Here is an 18,705-nt window from a genome sequence, read left to right on the forward strand (position 1 = left end):
CTATCCTGATATTGCAGTGGAAAAATGTGCATGTCCACAAGCAGTCTGGGAGTTCAGAAATCAATATAGATGATTAATAATATATGGGCTACAGGAATAATTAAATCATTTGATGCAAGGACTCAGTCAGCCTTGGCAAACGAAAGGTGCAATTTCGCCACAATCTAAATACAAGTTGCCTGGATTGGAGTTTCAATTACCGGGCTTGAAATAATAACGTGTTAAAAATTACACTTTCAAATATATGTTATTTCATTTAATTTAATTTAATACATTTAGGGATGAGTCCCCTTTCTTCTGACATTAACATATTGCACCAATTTGCTAAATTAAACCGGTCCTTAATTTGTTGCATGCACTATTTGAATATACAGATTGTCTGAGTTCCAATGATCAGATAGATAGTGATTTCCCACCAGATAGAGTATTCCAGCACAGTGATAGTAGGCTACTATTGCCTGTAAACACATTAAAATTAAAACATCACAAAATTATTGAAAAAATGAAGTAATTCTTAGTTACAGAAGGAGTGAAGAGCTAGAATCTATCAAATCAGAAGTCAGGTCAGATGATCAGTTATTCGTTTACTAAGTATCTGTAACAGACAACCAATAAGCAAAGACCTTGTGTTTACCATTTGCATTACAATGTCTTCTTAACCCATACAACGTTAAGGTCATTCACTACGAAATATTCATGAATAGCAGCACAGAGATTTAAAGAAGTCTCCAAATGATCAAATGTCATCTAGAGAGAGAGAGAGAGAGATAACGGTACACAGACAGCAGGTGGGCCATTTTGAAAATGTGTTGTGATTAGAACCTATTAGCCGACTACCCACGGATCTCAGCCCATGCCACCTGTACAGCCCTGGTACAGCAGGCACGACACCATCCTGTTATTTGTATCAAGCCTACACATTAAGATTCAGCTTGCATAATAAATTAATGGCATTCATTTGAAACTCCTTGGTGAGTTGGTGAAGTCTCGGACTGCTGAGATGAAATTATGGGCATTACGTTCTTGACATCCCATTGCATCTTGGGCATTGCCAAGGCATTGTCAACAATGCCCAGATTCCGCTCTTGCCCATAATGAATGCACTACAATATGTAATGACTGAGTAATCACATTATTTGCAGCATCTACTTTATGCCGATGGAGGTCTGCATCTGTGGTCCTTTAGTAATTGCTGGCCGAGAAGCGAAGGGGGAGGATTTGCATCAGCACATGGGACTTGCATTGCAAATGATTATGGTGAATTGTTTTTGCAACAGGAATGTCCAATCCAATAAAGTTAATGATCTTGAAAGAAAAATAAATAAAAAAATGATTAAAATGCAGATGTTTGCTGTCCGATGGATTCGGTGGTGGTGTAGGATTTACTTTCACATTATTTCAATGTAATTAAGGTTTTAACTTTTCAGGACTTCCCCGTGTCATTTCTTACACTGTAAGGGAGCCAGGACTGCACAATTGGGATGGACACCCTAAAGAAATAAATGCAGAAGTTACACCACTTACAAGAATCAGTGTTGTAATCAATTAGTTTTCTATTTCTTATTTGAAAGACTATAGCAATATACATTTCCTCTCCTTACGTGAATTTGAATGTTCTATAGCATTAGCTAGATAACAACACACTGACACCAGGCAAACTGTGGTCGTCTCTTGATTTTTGTGCAATAAAACAGCTTGGATGCTAACGATGCACCACCGCTAACACTACAAAGGGTCTCTGAAACGAGGCCCTGTACAGTGTGCTGCCATAGAAACCCATCGTGACTCTATTCTGTCTTTGTGGTCTACCCTGCCTTAATACTCTCGTGTTTTAGCCTCATAACTGCCACATAAAGAACACTTGCACTTTTTTGTTTTCACATTTAATTATACTGGCTCTATGATTACCAGGTAAAACAAATTATGTGCTTTGTTGGCAGCAAATAAATCTTGGTCTCAATTTGTTGTAATGACCCGTGTAATTTTTAAGCTGTGCCTACATATTGGCTCTTTTAACGTGTATCATTAGTGGGGTTGTATATTAGATATACATTCTGTGGCTTAATTTGGTCTCTTAGGAGCACTTGTAATGATGCAGCTGCTTGAGCTGGGATACGGGACACCTTTAATTTATTTATTTTAAATATTGTGAGTAATTGAGTTCTTGGGAGATGTGAGGCAAGCGCGCCGGTAGGGTCGGAGCCTCTGAAAAATTCATTAATTCCGCACCGCAATCTGTTGAGGAAATTAATAAGGGAAGTTAGAGAGGTGAAGGAAAAAGGAAAAATGTTTTTGCACATTTTCAGTGTGGCCTCTTCTAGCTAAAAATGACAGCAGTAACATACCATGACAGCTTATGGTTTCTAAAGGTCTATTTATTACAGACGATCAAATTGTTCCTATGCCACTCAGACCAACAGCAGGTAATGATATAAATCCACTGGGTCATTAACAGATTATAAAAACATTTGGTAACAGATTGAGAGAGGAATGGAAGTATTTGCCTCCGCTGAGCCAAAATGATACGGATAATATTTACATACATTCCAATTGATGTGTGCTCTGCGACTGACGGAAAAAACTACTGAAAAACAAGCAGAGATTACGAAATTCCACACAATGAAAGCATGCTTGATGTCAATAAGGCTTAAGCTTCTCAGAGTCCCTGTTGACCTGAGAAGCTTCTGATTTGTTTACTGAGACATAGACATTGTAGGAATCAGAGTGAAGCTGAATAACACATTCCACTAACGTACAATCATATCCCAAAAAGCATCTCTTGATCTCCTCTCAGCCTATCTTTGTTTTAGTGCAAGGGACAGTTTGACTAGTTCAGATTCGTCCCCTCTTTGAACCTGGCTACATGCATCATGCCTCATCGCTGCTGTCCGACACTCTCAAACCGACATCCTTGAAACACCACAGCAGAGCACCCTGCTTCCACAGTGTGCCAAACCATCCTCAACCAAAACACAATCACACCCGTGGCGCTGCATGCTGTTTCTCAGCAAAAACCTTCTCTCCCTCCTGCTTGACAACGGCGTGTGAGGATTGATAAGCACGGCTGCCTCACGCTGCCTCACGCTGCCTCACGCTGCCTCACGCTGCCTCACACGGTGGATCCTCCGGGAGTCGGCCTTGGACTGGGGCCCAGATCAATGTGACCTAAATTCAAATGCGAATTAGAGGGCTGTCAGTGGGAAAGGACACTCTGTAAATGAGCTTAGACAGTGTGAGGCCCCCGGAGGATCTGGGCAGCAGGGTCTCGCCTCCATCGGAGCGCTTTAATGAGTTCCAAATGGACGACCCGGACCCCGGCTCTGGGCTCCACGCCCATCCACACCCTTCTTGCTGGCCAACGCCCTGGGACGGCCGACCCAGGGCGAGAGGGAAGGCGTGGGGCCCTGGAATTGGGTACAGGACTGGGCAGCTGGAGGCACCTGTCCGGGGGTGCTAGATTGCCTGCAGTTTCAGAGTGCTGAAAGTTGACCCACTGGACCAATCATTATGATTGACAGGAGGCTGGTGGGAAACACCTAACTATCCTGTTGGTAGTGTTGCTACATTTAGCTGATCAACCTACAGTATAACACTTTGTATTTAGTCTGCCCATCAACATAACCTTTTTATTCCACTGTTAATAGCTTTGGTAGCCAAAATAAATGTTTACTAGACTGAGGAAACACAGCTTACAGGTGGAAGTAATGTTCATCCTAGCTATACAGTACTGTATCTTTCCATTAGCCAGTTTGCTCAGCCTGGTCTCATAGACATGACGTAACATAGTAAATGTTGATCCGGGAATTCAAATTAAATCAAGTCAAATCAAGTCAAATCAAATTGTATAAGTCACATGCGCCAAATACAACAGGTGTAGACCTTACAGTGAAATGCTTACTTACGAGCCCCTAACCAACAGTGCAGTTTCCCAAAAATATGGATAAGAATAAGAGATAAAAGTAACAAGTAATTAAAGAGCAGAAATAAAAAATAACAATATATACAGGGGGGTGCGGGTACAGAGACAATGTGCGGGGGCACCGATTAGTTGAGGTAGTATGTACATGTAGTGAGAGTTATTAAAGTGACTATGCATAGATGACTACAGAATGTGGCAGTGGTGTGGAAAGGGGAGGGGGGGGGCAATGATGCAACCAGTCAGGATGCTCTTGATGGGGCGCTGTAGAACCTTTTGAGGATCTGAAGACCCATGCCAAATCTTTTCAGTAGTACTTTTCAATTAGTGTGATGTGTTACGTTTGGTATGGTTACATAAGACAGATGGTTCCTTAAGGCCAAAGCGAAAGTAGGATGGTTGGTCGGGGTGAATGGGTAGGCGTTTAACGCAAACGTCGAGCAACCCAAAGGTTGTGAGTTCGAATCTCATCACTTACAACTTTAGCATTTTCGCTAATTAGCAACTTTTCAACTACTTACTACTTTTTAGCTCTTTGCAACTACTTAGCATGTTAGCCAACCCTCCCGCTAACCTTAACCCTTTTACCTAACCCTTCCCCTAACCCTAAACCTAACCTTAACCTTTTAAACTAACTCCTAAACTTAACCTTAACCCCTAAACTTAACCCCTAGCCTAGCTAATGTTAGCCAGCTAGCTAACGTTAGCCACCTAGGGACCTAGCTAGAATTCGTAAGATATCATATGTTTTTCAAATTCGTAGCATATTGTAAGTTTTGCATAAACTTGGTAAAAAATCGGACAATGCAAAATGTTACTGCTAACGCTTTCTGATGCTCTTTTTTCAATGACTCTGTGCGTTATCTCCTTGCACAGGCACATCAACTTCTCCTAAACCTTGTTGTTTACCTCCAACACAGCCCGGTCCCAGAGCAGCCACTCTCTACACTAGCCTCCTATTCAGCCTGGCTGACCTGCTGGGTGACAGATCGAGGTGTAGTGAGGTGTTGTCCAGAACCCAGGAGGATTGTGGGAGCAGAGGGTGAGGAGAGAAGCATGGGAGGCAGAGGTAATTAGAACGCTGATTCTGCATGTAATCGGATCTCACACACACACACACACACACACACAAACACTGTCCTCTTCCTATACATTAGGTGTGTGTGCAGTCCATATGGGATTGTAGGGGGCTTTTGATTGTCTTCAACACAGCATATGCTAATTGTTGATTGTCCTCAATATTATATGCTAATTGTGGGAATTAGCATAATTCATTAACATTTGGGCCCTAATTACACAATGAAAAAAGACGATCCCTGAAACAGTGTTGTGTGCTTTGACTTCCTAATGTATGATACGATTAATGCTGTTCTTATTTGCATACGGCTAGGATCTTGAAATATTAAAAGTGTTGTTCAGTGAAATTCGTGATCAATCCCTAATCAAATGTTTTTTCTTCCTTTTTTAAAGATGTTACTTTGTTGCCCCTCAGGTAAGAGGAGGAAAATATGCTGCTTGGGTTTATTTACACATTTATAACCAAAAAGTATTCTTTAAAATGCAAATGAATCTGTGTCAACAATTAACTTATGCATCAATTTTGGAAAAGATTTAGAGAAACAAATGAATGGAGATTACTTTATATGTCTGATATGTGATTCTGCATTCTCTTTGATGTCTGCTGTTTAGCTCGCATTAATGAGACTCACAAAGAGACAAAAATAATGCCTTAATTTCATCATAATTGTAGTCATGAGCCTATCATAACAACTAGTTCCCTACTACATACATTACTACATGCCCAATGGCATTCTCCATAACATATCCATAGACATTTTGGACAGTGTGCATTCCCCCCTCTCTATCTCTGTTGTCACATCCGCTTCACGTTTGAATACACAGTTGCTTTTCCTCTCTCTGCATTGCATCACAAACATGTGACCTATGCCAGTATAAGCTAGTCCTCTGACAACAGTAAGTGCTGCTTGTTTTCTGCTCTCTCTGCAAGGCATCTGGGCCTGACACGGACAGGATTCCAGGGCCACACAGAGGGGCCCCATGAGGTGGGGCCAACTCGGAGGTAATTGAACAGAGGCTCTGTGAATCTGCTTCTCATCCACAGCCCCCCCAGGAGAGGGAAGGAGGGAAGAATGAGAGTTTTAATGAATGGAGACTTTCATTAAAATGATAACTATTTCCTCAGAGATCACTTCCAATTTAAATGCTGGGGAAAAAAATAAAATACGTAATTGAAAGATCTTGGATTTTTCTGCCATTCAAACTGTAAATTTGAATCTCGTCGAAAATGAAAGAATTGTTTGTAGCTACGCTGACTAGTTCCAATTACTTTCTCTGTGTTTAAGCCATGAGGGAGCTCAACTGCGAGTGCTCATCCGTTTAACCACTCAACCACAGCAGACGATTGAATGTGTTCCGTCAAAAACCTCCAGATCACTAAAGTTCATTACTGTAGAGGTGTTGGTCATTGGCAGCACACTCAAGGAAACACTGTGAATTTCAGGCATGCCAGTTGATCCCGCCTCAGTGTGTGTGCGTGTGCACGTGTATGTGTGTGTGTATGTGACCATTAGACCAAAAGGGCCAACACTCATTTTGAAGTTGCAGGCTGGGCTACCTCATCACATGACCATGAGTAACCATGACGGCTCGTGTCCGCTACACTCTCATGTGCATTTTCACATGTCAATGTCGATTTTAACTAGGGTTGTCAAACGATTCAAAAATGTAATTGAGTTTATCTCAGAATTTGATCAAATTGAGCTGTAATGTAAGATTATTTATACAAAAAGCATTACAAGCATATTGCCATCTTGATTTTGTCTAAAGTTACAGTTTGCATAGTCAGGTAGGTTGATACTAACACTTTCTTCCACCTCAATGTCAACTTGTTTTGACATTGTTGTTTATAGCTGTATAGATTATGTATTCTGTACGTTTTCTGTGTATTTTGAACGCTTTCAGACAAAAAGCGATAAAATTATCAAAAGTTAACCTGAGTTAACTGATTAACTCAGTTCATTTTAACATGTTAAACAGGATAAATAAGGAGACAGGAAGTTTCTCTGTTCTTTCCACTGGGCTTCTTCCAACGCTCACTGACCAACGTATGAAGAAGAGAGGCGTGCGCCTGCAGCAGTAACTCTCCAAATGGATGGCTCAGAAATAAGAAATCATTATTTTAAACACACTTCAATTATTGTATTCAGGTAGGCTAAATTACCTTTTTACAGAATGGCATTACAGAACGTGCTATTCCACATGTGGAAATATCGCTACTGCAACATGTTAACATCCCCTTTTTATGTCTGAGGAGAATAACACTGTTTCACCACCACATGTGAACTTGCAATTACACGTTTGAAAGTTCTCACATGTGGACTTTTCTAACATTTGAAACTGCAAATGTGATTTTTCACATACGATTGTTTTTTACATGTGAAAATACAATTCCACATGTGAACCTGAGATTTTCACGAGCATGTTTTTCACATGGGAAACGGCATATCCGATTTTCACGGGAAAGTTTTTAACATGTGAAACCACAAATTTCACATGTGCAACTACAATTCACATGTGAGGTATGTGTGTGTGTGTGTGTGTGTGTGTGTGTGTGTGTGTGTGTGTGTGTGTGTGTGTGTGTGTGTGTGTGTGTGTGTGTGTGTGTGTGTGTGTGTGCGTGTGCGTGTGCGTGTGTGTGCATACGTGCGTGTGTTTGTGCGTGTGTGCGATGGAAATAGCAACCCAAGTACTCTTGGTCCTGTGCAGTTCAGGTTGCGTTCTGATTCTTATCATACAAGAAAGTGTATGGCTGATGGCCATTACCTTGCTTCTAGTGGCTCACAGTTGTGCTCAGAGTTAGCATGACATTTTCAAGTAGAAGTTTAATGAATTGACAGAAACCCATTTAGTGTGTAATGTTTATGTAACTGCTAATTAAAACCAATTATGAGCCATATTATCATAGTGTGACACTTGAGGGAGAGACCGTTAAACGCCAAGTCTCTGAAGTCGCAACTCTCCCACACAAGGGCCAGGTCAAGGCTGTCAGTTGTTACTCCACGGATTTATAAATGTTTAATACCAAAACAGAATGAAGAACTGTGGTGAGAAAGTGACACTACTTTTCTTGTCATTTAGGTACAGTAGATGCCAATCATGATCCACAAGTCAAATTTGGACCCCATACTGTGAGAAATACACTCTGCACAGTTGCGTGTCAAACAAATGAAGGAATCAACACAAACTTAAAAATAGTCCAAACGCCAGCCTCCAGGCATAATCTTCCTTCGCTGTGCCATTCTCACAATAGAGTCAGGAGTTGCATATTTATCCAAGAAATGAGTGATCATCAGTGGAGGCTGCTGAGGGGAGGACGGCTCATAATAATGGCTGTAACGGAGCGAATGGAATTGCATCAAACACATAGAAACCCTGTGTTTGATACCATTTCACTAATTCCGCTCCAACCATTACCACGAGCCCGTCCTCCTCAATTAAGCTGACACCAACACCCTGTGGTGATCATAATATCATCCTTATTGGTCTGAACAGAAACGCCACAACCATCTTGCAGATTACTCCTTGATGAGAAAAATGCAATTAAAATGTCAACTAGGTTTTATTAGATTCTGCCCACCCTGCAAGGTTTAACAGCCCCCTGAATCCTAGATGCACAGTGGATGGATGCCATGCAATAGAGAGGTGATACCGACGTTGGATGATTGTTGCCAAGGATGTAGCACTTATTGTCTCATTAACTGCCTGTCTCACACCCAAATGTGTTCAGTTTCTCAGCTGGATCGAAATCCATACATACAGCGCATTCGGAAAGTATTCAGACCACTTGACTTTTTCCACATTTTGTTATGTTACAACCTTATTCTAAAATTGATTAAATAGTTTTCCCCCCTCATCAATCTACACAGAATACCCCATAATGACAAAGAACAAAAACGGTTTTTTTTTTAAATAAAAAAATTAATAAAATATCACATTTACTTAAGTATTCAGACCCTTTACTCAGTACTTTGTTGAAGCACATTTGGCAGCGATTACAGCTTTCAGTTATTGGGTACGACACTACAAGCTTGGCACACCTGTATTTGGGGAGTTTCTCCCATCCTTCTCTGCAGATCCTCTCAAGCTCTGTCAGGTTGGATGGAGAGCGTTGCTGCACAGGTATTTTCAGGTCTCTCCAGAGATGTTTGTTCAGGTTCAAGTCTGAGCTCTGGCTGGACCACTCAAGAACATTCAGAGACTTTAGCCAAAGCCACTCCTGCGTTGTCTGGGCTGTGTGCTTAGGGTTGTTGTCCTGTTGGAAGGTAAACCTTCACCCCAGTCTGGGGTCCTGAGCGCTCTGGGGCAGGTTTTCATCAAGAATCTCTCTGTACTTTACGCCGTTCATCTTTCCCTCGATCCTGACTAGTTTCCCAGTCCCGACCACTGAAAACATCCCCACAGCATGATGCTGCCACCACCATGCTTCACCGTAGGGATGGTCCCAGGTTTTCTCCAGACGTGACTTTTGGCATTCAGGCCAAAGAGTTCAATCTTGGTTTCATCAGACCAGAGAATCTTGTTTCTCATGGTCTGAGAAACTTTAGGTACCTTTTGGCAAACTCCAAGCGGGCTGACCTGTGCCTTTTACTGAGGAATGGCTTCTGTTTTGCCACTGTACCATAAGGCCTGACTGGTGGAGTGCTGCAGAGATGGTTGTCCTTCTAGAAGGTTCTATCATCTCCACAGAGGAACTCTGGAGCTCTGTCAGAGTGACCATTGGGTTCTTGGTCACCTCCCTGACCAATGCTCTTCTCCCCCGATAGCTCAGTTTGGCCAGGCGGCCGGCTCTAGGAAAAGTCTTGGTGGTTGCAAAATTGTTCCATTTAAGAATGATGGAGGCCACTGTGTTCTTGGGGAACTTCAATGCTGCAGACATTTTTTGGTACCCCTCCTCAGATCTGTGCCTCGACACAATCCCCACCAGGTGTCTCCCATTTCCACTCCATTATCCCCTGTGTATTTATACCTGTGTTTTCTGTTTGCCTGTTGTCAGTTCGCCTTGTCTCGTCAAGTCGTGCCAGCATCTTTCTCCGTGTTTTTTCATCTTTCTGGTTTGTGTTCTAGTCTCCCCGGTTACGACCTGTTTTGCCTGTCCTGACCCTGAGCCTCCCTGCCGTCTACATCTGCCAACTATTACCAGGATAACGAACCCCTGCCTGTCCTCGACCTGCCTTTTGACTGCCCATGTATATTACATAAATCTCTGAGACTTGAACCATCTGCCTCACGTGTCTGCATCTGGGTTTCATCCTGAATCATGATACATGGCTTGGTTTTTGCTCTGACATGCACAAACCATGGGACCTTATATAGACAGGTGTGTGCCTTTCTAAATCATGTACAATCAATTGAATTCACCACAGGTGGACCCCAATCAAGATGTAGAAACATCTCAAGGATGATCAAAGGAAACAGGATGCTCCTGAACTCAATTTCGAGTCTCATAGAAAATGGCCTGAATACTTCAGTAAGGTATTTCTGTTTTTTATGTCTAAAAAGCTGCTTTTTCTTTGACATTATGGGGTATTGTGTGTAGAATGATGAGGTAAAAAAAAATATTTTATCCATTGTAGAATATGTCTGTAACGTAACAAAATGTGGAAAAAATCAAGGGGTCTGAATACTTTCCGAATGCACTGTTGGTTGGAATTCAATCAAACCTGCCATTTCAATGTTTACGCAGTGTCTTTGTTTACAAACTACTGTCTGCACATACAGACACTCTCTTTTGTGAAATCGGTCAGACAGGCAAGGAGATAGGCTTCCATTTACAACTGCATCTCCTACCGTAGGACAAACACACAGAACACTCTGCTACCCCTTCATGATTGTGTCTGTCCTTATCCAAATATTTAAGCCAAAAATGTAACACGTGTAATTAAGGGATGTTTTTGAGAATATTTCCCAACTAAACATGTTTTTGAAATAGATTTCCCATTTTCGGCTTACATTTCAAGCTTAAAATTACATAAATTATTCATTACGGAACATTGCAGCATAATGACCTTTAAAGAGGAATTTGTTTTGTTATATTTGATAGGATGACAGTGATGCTGTAGAAAAAAAGAGGAGGAAAAAGAGATCTTTTTAATGGAGTTTAACAATAGGTCTCTGGTGTGCTCATTAGGATGACCCGTTTGACTTATTTTACAGCCATTGGTAATTAGTATCTCCAGGAGTTATTGCCATAATCAGGCAAGTTTTCCCTTTGACTTTTTGTTAGCCGTTAACTTTGGTGTTGCTTGCTCTGGGATGGCGGTCAAATCCGTAAAAAGACAGCAGTAGTAAAACTAATAAAACCGTAGGGTTCCTTCTGGAGAAGTTTAATACTTTCAGAGCTATGATAATTCCTTTTACTTCAAAGCAGCCATTACAAATACAATTTCATCAGCCTTGATAGAATTGTGGGAGCCTGTTGTAAGTATTTGAGTGGAAAAGGGGGTATTTGGGCATGATTCCATTAGTTCTTTAGGGGCATGTGTATAGAATAAATAGCAAACACTAATAGCAAGGAATCACAAATTCTCACTGGCAACTAAAAACAAATATTTGTAATTATTTTGAAGGGAAACACTTTGGGGTAGTCTTAACATGCCAAGTTACTTTTAAATAATATGAAAGGGAACTAAGAGGTACAATGAGAAAACCAACACTACATCATTGTCAGAGGCTAATGTATTATCTCACTACTACATATCCGATGATGTCATCAAGAGCATAATCAGTTACAGTATATACAGTTGAAGTCTGAAGTTTACATACACTTAGGTTGGAGTCATTAAAACTAGTTTTTCAACCACTCCACAAATTTCTTGTTAACAAACTATCATTCTGGCAAGTCGGTTAGGACATCTACTTTGTGCATGACACAAGTAATTTTTACAACAATTGTTTACAGACAGATTATTTCACTCATAATTCACTGTATCACAATTCCAGTGGGTCAGAAGTTTACATACACTAAGTTGATTGTGCCTTTAAACAGCTTGGAAAATTCCAGAAAATGATGTCATGGCTTTAGAAGCTTCTGATAGGCTAATTGATGTATTTCAAGGCCTACCTTCAAACTCAGTGCCTCTTTGCTTGACATCATGGGAAAATCAAAGGAAATCAGCCAGGACCCCAGAAAAAAAAAATGTAGACCTCCACAAGTCTGATTCATCCTTGGGAGCAATTTCCAAATGCCTGAAGGTACCACGTTCATCTGTACAAACAATAGTACGCAAGTATAAACACCATGTGACCACGCAGCCGTCATACCGCTCAGGAAATAGGTACATTCTGTCTCCTAAAGATGAACGTACTTTTGTGCGAAAAGTGCAAATCAATCCCAGAACAGCAAAGGACCTTGTAAAGATGCTGGAGGAAACAGGTACAAAAATATCTATATCTACAGTAAAACGAGTCCTATATCGACATAACCTGAAAGGCCGCTCAGCAAGGAAGAGGCCACTGCTCTAAAACCGCCATAAAAAAAGCCAGACAACGGTTTGCAACTGCACATGGGGACAAAGATCGTACTTTTTGGAGAAATGTCCTCTGGTCTGATGAAACAAAAATAGAGTTGTTTGGCCGTAATAACCATTGTTATGTTTGGAGGAAAAAGGGGGAGGCTTGCAAGCCGAAGAACACCATCCCAACCGTGATGCACGGGGGTGGCAGCCTCATGTTGTGGGGGTGCTTTGCTGCAGGAGATAGAAAATAAAATAGATGGCATCATGAGGAAAGAAAATTATGTGGATATATTGAAGCAACATCTCAAGACATCAGTCAGGAAGTTAAAGCTTGGTCGCAAATGGGTCTTACAAATGGACAATGACCCCAAGCATATTTCCAAAGTTGTGGAAAAATGGCTTAAGGACATCAAAGTCAAGGTATTGGAGTGGCCATCACAAAGCCCTGACCTCAATCCCGTAGAACATTTGTGGGCAGAACTGAAAAAGCGTGTGCGAGCAAGGAGACCTACAAACCTGACTCAGTTACACCAGCTCTGTCAAGAGGAATAGGCCAAAATTCACCCAACTTATTGTGGGAAGCTTGTGGAAGGCTACCCGAAACGTTTGTCCCAAGTTAAACAATTTAAAGGCAATGCTACCAAATACTAATTGAGTGTATGTAAACTTCTGACCCACTGGGAATGTGATGAAAGTAATAAAAGCTGAAATAAATCGTTCTCTCTACTATTATTCTGACATTTCACATTCTTAAAATAAAGTGGTGATCCTAACTGACCTAAGACAGAATTTTTATTAGGATTAAATGTCAGGAATTTTTTAAAACTGAGTTTGAATGCATTTGGCTAAGGTGTATGTAAACTTCTGACTTCAACTGTATATAGAGGGTCTTGCGAAATGTAGGGGGTTTAAAATTTCAGCCAGCAAAATTAGGAATGGAATGAAAATACGAGAAAAGACAACTTCTCAAAGTGCTCATCAAGAGGCAATGAGACCTGTCCAGACTCTGTTCCAGCGTTGTTTTTTACTTCCTGCTCCTTTACTGCCCATCTAATGGCTTATTTATTACATTCATTCTTTATAAGGCTGTTCCTGTGTGGCCTAATTATGGTTAGCGCTACTTTGGAATTCCACGATAATTATGAGCTTCGTTGTTTTAATAAGAGTCTTGGCAAGGCTGGAACTCTCGTACATCTTCACAGTTCCCAGAGGGGATTTTTTTTAAGGGCAGCACCAATGGTGGACAGATGGAATGCAGGCATACCATTGGTAAATATTTTGACCATGGAGGTGTCTACTAAAATTTTATTGAGTCTCTTATTGCAAAACCACCAAACCATGGGATTATCCTGTCATGCTTCATAAATTATGATAGATTTTACTATTCATAATGCCGTACTAACTATGTCTGGTAATTGTTAGAGATCACCTGTTACCTGTATCTAGTTAGTGATAAACAGTGAACCAGCCAACATCACAAAAGTATACATATTTTACAAGGACTCAAATGCGATATTATCTAATCAACTACTTTGACAAGGCCTAATTCTGTGGAAAGGTCATCTTGCAGTGGATAATGAACAGTTCTGTCTGTCTACTGATCAGTTGCCCCTGAAATCCATTTGTGCCCTCTATACTGTTGCTTTTGATTCTATACATAATTGTCCATTCTCTTGAGAATCTCTGAAGGACGCCATATCAGTTGTCCCTAGCCAATCACACCTACACGTCCAGTCTCGTCGCATAAACAAACACTTTTAGCCAAAAGGCCTAACATTTATTTTAAATAGATGGTCAGGAACAAATATCAACCCATTGTTTTATGTTGTATGATAAATATTAATGTTTGGATAATAAATTGTGTTCTCTGCCATATGTTGTGATGAGTTTTGTTCTGTGACACTGTTCGGTCAATATGAGGCAAAACAGTTTTTTGTTCCGGTTCCAAATAGTTATTCCCAGGACCATCAAGCCAAGTACCTGATCTGCTAGATATATCTATCCCACAAGCCAATAAATATGAGTTTAAAAGTACTTTTTCTCTTTTATTGTCCTTTACGTTAAAGGTTTTAATAACCCTTTCATATTTGAGAGGCGAAAAAAGAGCGACGTCTTATGCAGATGTGCTGCTGATTACTCATCGTCTGCACGTCATCACCTTGTATTGGCTGGCTACGCCTGACATGCACAAACCCTGAATTACAGGGATGGCTGGAATGCTTATGACCGCGTGTTGTCTTTATCTGCGATGCACTGTTACATGCGAACTCTCCCTTCAATGCATTGTCTTTCCAATAAATGTCTCACTGTCCACTGTAAATCTGCCAAGACACAAGAACTCCTCATCCGTGATCACTGATGTATTGCTGTCCAGAATTTCCTGACTTGGACTTTGTTTCTTGCGTTTGGCAGGTGCCAGTTTTTTTTTTGTCTGTGGCGATCATTAAAGGTATTCTCTCCTTTACCGCTACCTCCCCCATCCTCATTAGGTATGCAAAATCCATTTGTTTATCAAACAGCTAAGGGAGCAGAGGACAGCACACCCAAGCTGGGGATTGATTTATTAACACTGATTCCGGCCTGTGAGACCATCATGATGACGATCATGGTGCTTCAGGAATTTCAATGGAAAGAAGAACCCCTTCACTAGAACATTTGCCATGCATGACTTAGCGCGAGTCGTAATTTAATGGAGGCAGTCTAAATCTATCAGCGAAGAGGGCAAATATTACCGAGACATTGCCAAACCGATGGGAAAAATGGCTGTCCATCTGGAAAATGTAAGTTCACATTATGGATATCAAAAGCGATGATATAAAGTCACAGATAAAATATGAAAAAGTTATGTCTGCAGATGTTTGTGTGATAATAATCTTGGAGGGCCTTGGGTGCCCAGCTGTCTGGTGATTTTTTATCTTCTGTTACAATTCAACCTCTCAGAAATGTTTTATGATGAATCTACATATTTTCATTCTCCAGGGGGATACAGATTATTGGGAAGCACTCGATCTCTGCCTCCATTTCCTGTCGGCTTTAATAGCTTCCAGGTGAGAGGTGTTTCTCGGCTCTCTTCTGGGAATGCTTATTAAAGCTGTTTTCCTATTGATACAGTTGGTTTGATACTTACCAGATTTGACAAAGTAAAGATCTCATGTTTGGCATAATATTACAAGGGAAACATAACTGAATTATTTGGCCTCAATAGCTGGAAATGTAACATTGTTAAAGTGTAGGCCCTGAAAATCTAAACGGGGTCCCACGCTGCATTTGGTTTTCATTATTTTCTTGAAAAAACGTTAACAATATCACCCAGGGATTAAGTCATGGGGCAGGTCGCAGCCAAGCTAAACATCCTGCCTCCCTCAAACAGATGAAGACAGATGAAAAAGGGAAACAGGTGTAAAGTCTTCTGCTTTTGTTTCCTTTGTTTCTGGGAGGTGTTCTCTGCTTTGCTTGTCTTCGAGAAAACATCTCACTGAGGTCCTAGGGAGGAGGGGGGAAAAAGTCACAGCAAAACCAAACAAAGGACGTTTTCTCTCTCTCTCCCTCTCGCACCCCCCCTCTCTCCCTCTCCTCTCACATACACATACATGGTTCCTGGGAACTGTTGAGAGAGTGACTGTGGATCTCCAGGGGGGACCATTAGAAACGGAGCACTGCCCCTGCTCTGCTCCATATTTATGAGGTTGGGTTTCCTACCCGGGGGTTTCACTAAGGTCCTGTGTAGCAGCATCCCAGAGCCATGCTGAGGGATCACTGAGTGATACAGTGACACTAACCATCAAGAACCCTGCCCTAAACTTACACACACAGCTGACTGCATTTACAACCATTTGAAATGACTTGATAATACAAAACACTTCCATTTTAAAGTGTGATTTCATAATACTGTCATAACATGATCATGAAAATGAAATGAAATCAAATTGTATTGGTCACATACACATGCTTAGCAGATGTTATTGCGAGTGTAGTGAAATGCTTGTGCTTCTAGTTCCGACAGTGCAGCAATATCTAACAAGTAATCTAACAATTCCATAACAACTACCTAATACACACAACTCTAAGTAAAGGAATTGAATAAGAATATATACATATAAATATATGGATGAGCAACGACAGAGCGGCATAGACAAGATGCAATAGATGGTATAAAATACAGCATATACATACGCTGAAAGGAATGGAGAAATGGGAGCAATTTTTTTTTGAAGGGGATGACAAGGAAATGATGGAAAAACATTAGGACACAGTATGTGCACTTAAGAGAGAAGACAATAATGATTAATGAACATATCTATAACACCAACATTAAAGGTCTATGTATTCATTTGATGCCATTTCTATTTTCCCAATCACAAACCACTTATAGAAAATGATACGTACACAACATAGAATGGTAAAGGAGACATTAACATTTTGTTAACATTTTCCAGATGTAACGTTACCTAGCAAGCACAGAAAACAATTGCTGAGGACATTGCCGACGAATCAGATTATTTACATTTTTCCGTTGGACTTAATTAAACTTAATTAAATTAAATCCCCCATTTCAGGCTCATAGCGAGCAATAACTATTTTAGTGAGTAAATCGCAATAACACAGGGTGGTAAAGCTAGTTACGAAAGAGTTACGATATGACCCTCAGCTACACAATTTGATCCGTAAAATGTACCCCGAGGATTCAACCCTGTGGGGATCTCCATGCACCATTGACCTCAGTGAGAAGAAGAAGCAGAAGGTAAGTCACGGGAGCGTGACAGGCCTATACCAGCCGGTGGGGGAAATGGTGCTGGTACAAGCTATATATCAGCATAATTTTCAAAATGTGGTTTGGCCTTTTGGCATATTCACTAACATGATCAAGTAACACTTGTCATGCTTGTTAAAAGCTCTGTGCGCGTGTGTGTGTGTGTGTGTGTGTGTGTGTGTGTGTGTGTGTGTGTGTGTGTGTGTGTGTGTGTGTGTGTGTGTGTGTGTGTGTGTGTGTGTGTGTGTGTGTGTGTGTGTGTGTGTGTGTGTGTGTGTGTGTGTGTGTGTGTGTGGTAGTAGTAGGGGAGAGGCATCAGTGAATGAAAATCCCCTAGAGTCGATCTAATCGGCATAATGATATAAAATCGGCATCAAAATCCATCTATTTAAGCTAGAGACTTCACACGTAAATGTCTGTAGCATCCAAACGGTTTGGACCCAGTTCTAGAAAGCTGGGAAGCCCACGAATGCAAACATATTCTCAGTTTTATTCTACGACACCCACAAGCTTCATGGGACTCGTCTCAAGTCACTGATGTCAAGTTCAAACGGTTTGAGGTACAAACTAATATGACCCCACCATCAAAAGCTGAGACTCTCACGAACATGAACGTTCTGCTCCACAAGCTTCAAGAGACATGTCTAAAGGAAACCCATTACAACCGGTAAAAATTTTGTGGAAATTAATAGCATTCTTTGGAACCATGGTTACACAACTTTTTGTAATTTTTTGGTTGTTGTTCCTGATGCTTTCCTAGATCTCTCAGATGCATTTCAGACTCCTCAAACCATATGTCCTTTTGATTCATTTTTGGACTGTTTTTCCATGTAAGGTACCAGTCAAAAGTTTGGACACACCTACTCATTTCAGGGTTTTTCTTTATTTTTACTATTTTCTAAATTGTAGAATAATAGTGAAGACATCAAAACTATGAAATAACACATATGGAATCATGTAGTAACCAAAAAAGTGTAAAACAAATCAAAATATATTTGAGATTTGAGATTCTTCAAAGTAGCCACTCTTTGCCTTGATGACAGCTTTCTACACTCTTGGCATTCTCTCAACCAGCTTCACCTGGAATGATTTTCCAACAGTCTTTTCCAACCGTGGAGTTCCCACGGGCTGTACTGTATGTGTTATTCAATGTATTTCTATGGGCTAATAGTAGGCCAAATTAAATTTTTAATCAAATAATTTTTCTATATGTATTTTTTAGACCTACAGCCAAAGTTCCTAAAAGGGTCCTAAATCAAAGAAAAAGGGTCCTAAATCAAATAACTAAATGATCCATGGTATAACAACATCTTAGTAGACCCCTCCATTCACAAAAAAGTATTACATTGTTTAGTAATAATATTGATATACTACTGTGGATGATACTATCATTGTAATACACTGTATGCTCTATTTAATGCGCATCCCGGATGTTCAGCTTTACAGAGTGAGGGTTGAAATTTAAAGGCAATGTTCCTGCATTAGCAGAGACTGCATTCACAGTA

The sequence above is a fragment of the Salvelinus namaycush genome, chromosome 17 (genome assembly GCF_016432855.1).
Source record: "Salvelinus namaycush isolate Seneca chromosome 17, SaNama_1.0, whole genome shotgun sequence".
NCBI classification, from domain to species: Eukaryota; Metazoa; Chordata; class Actinopteri; order Salmoniformes; family Salmonidae; genus Salvelinus; species Salvelinus namaycush.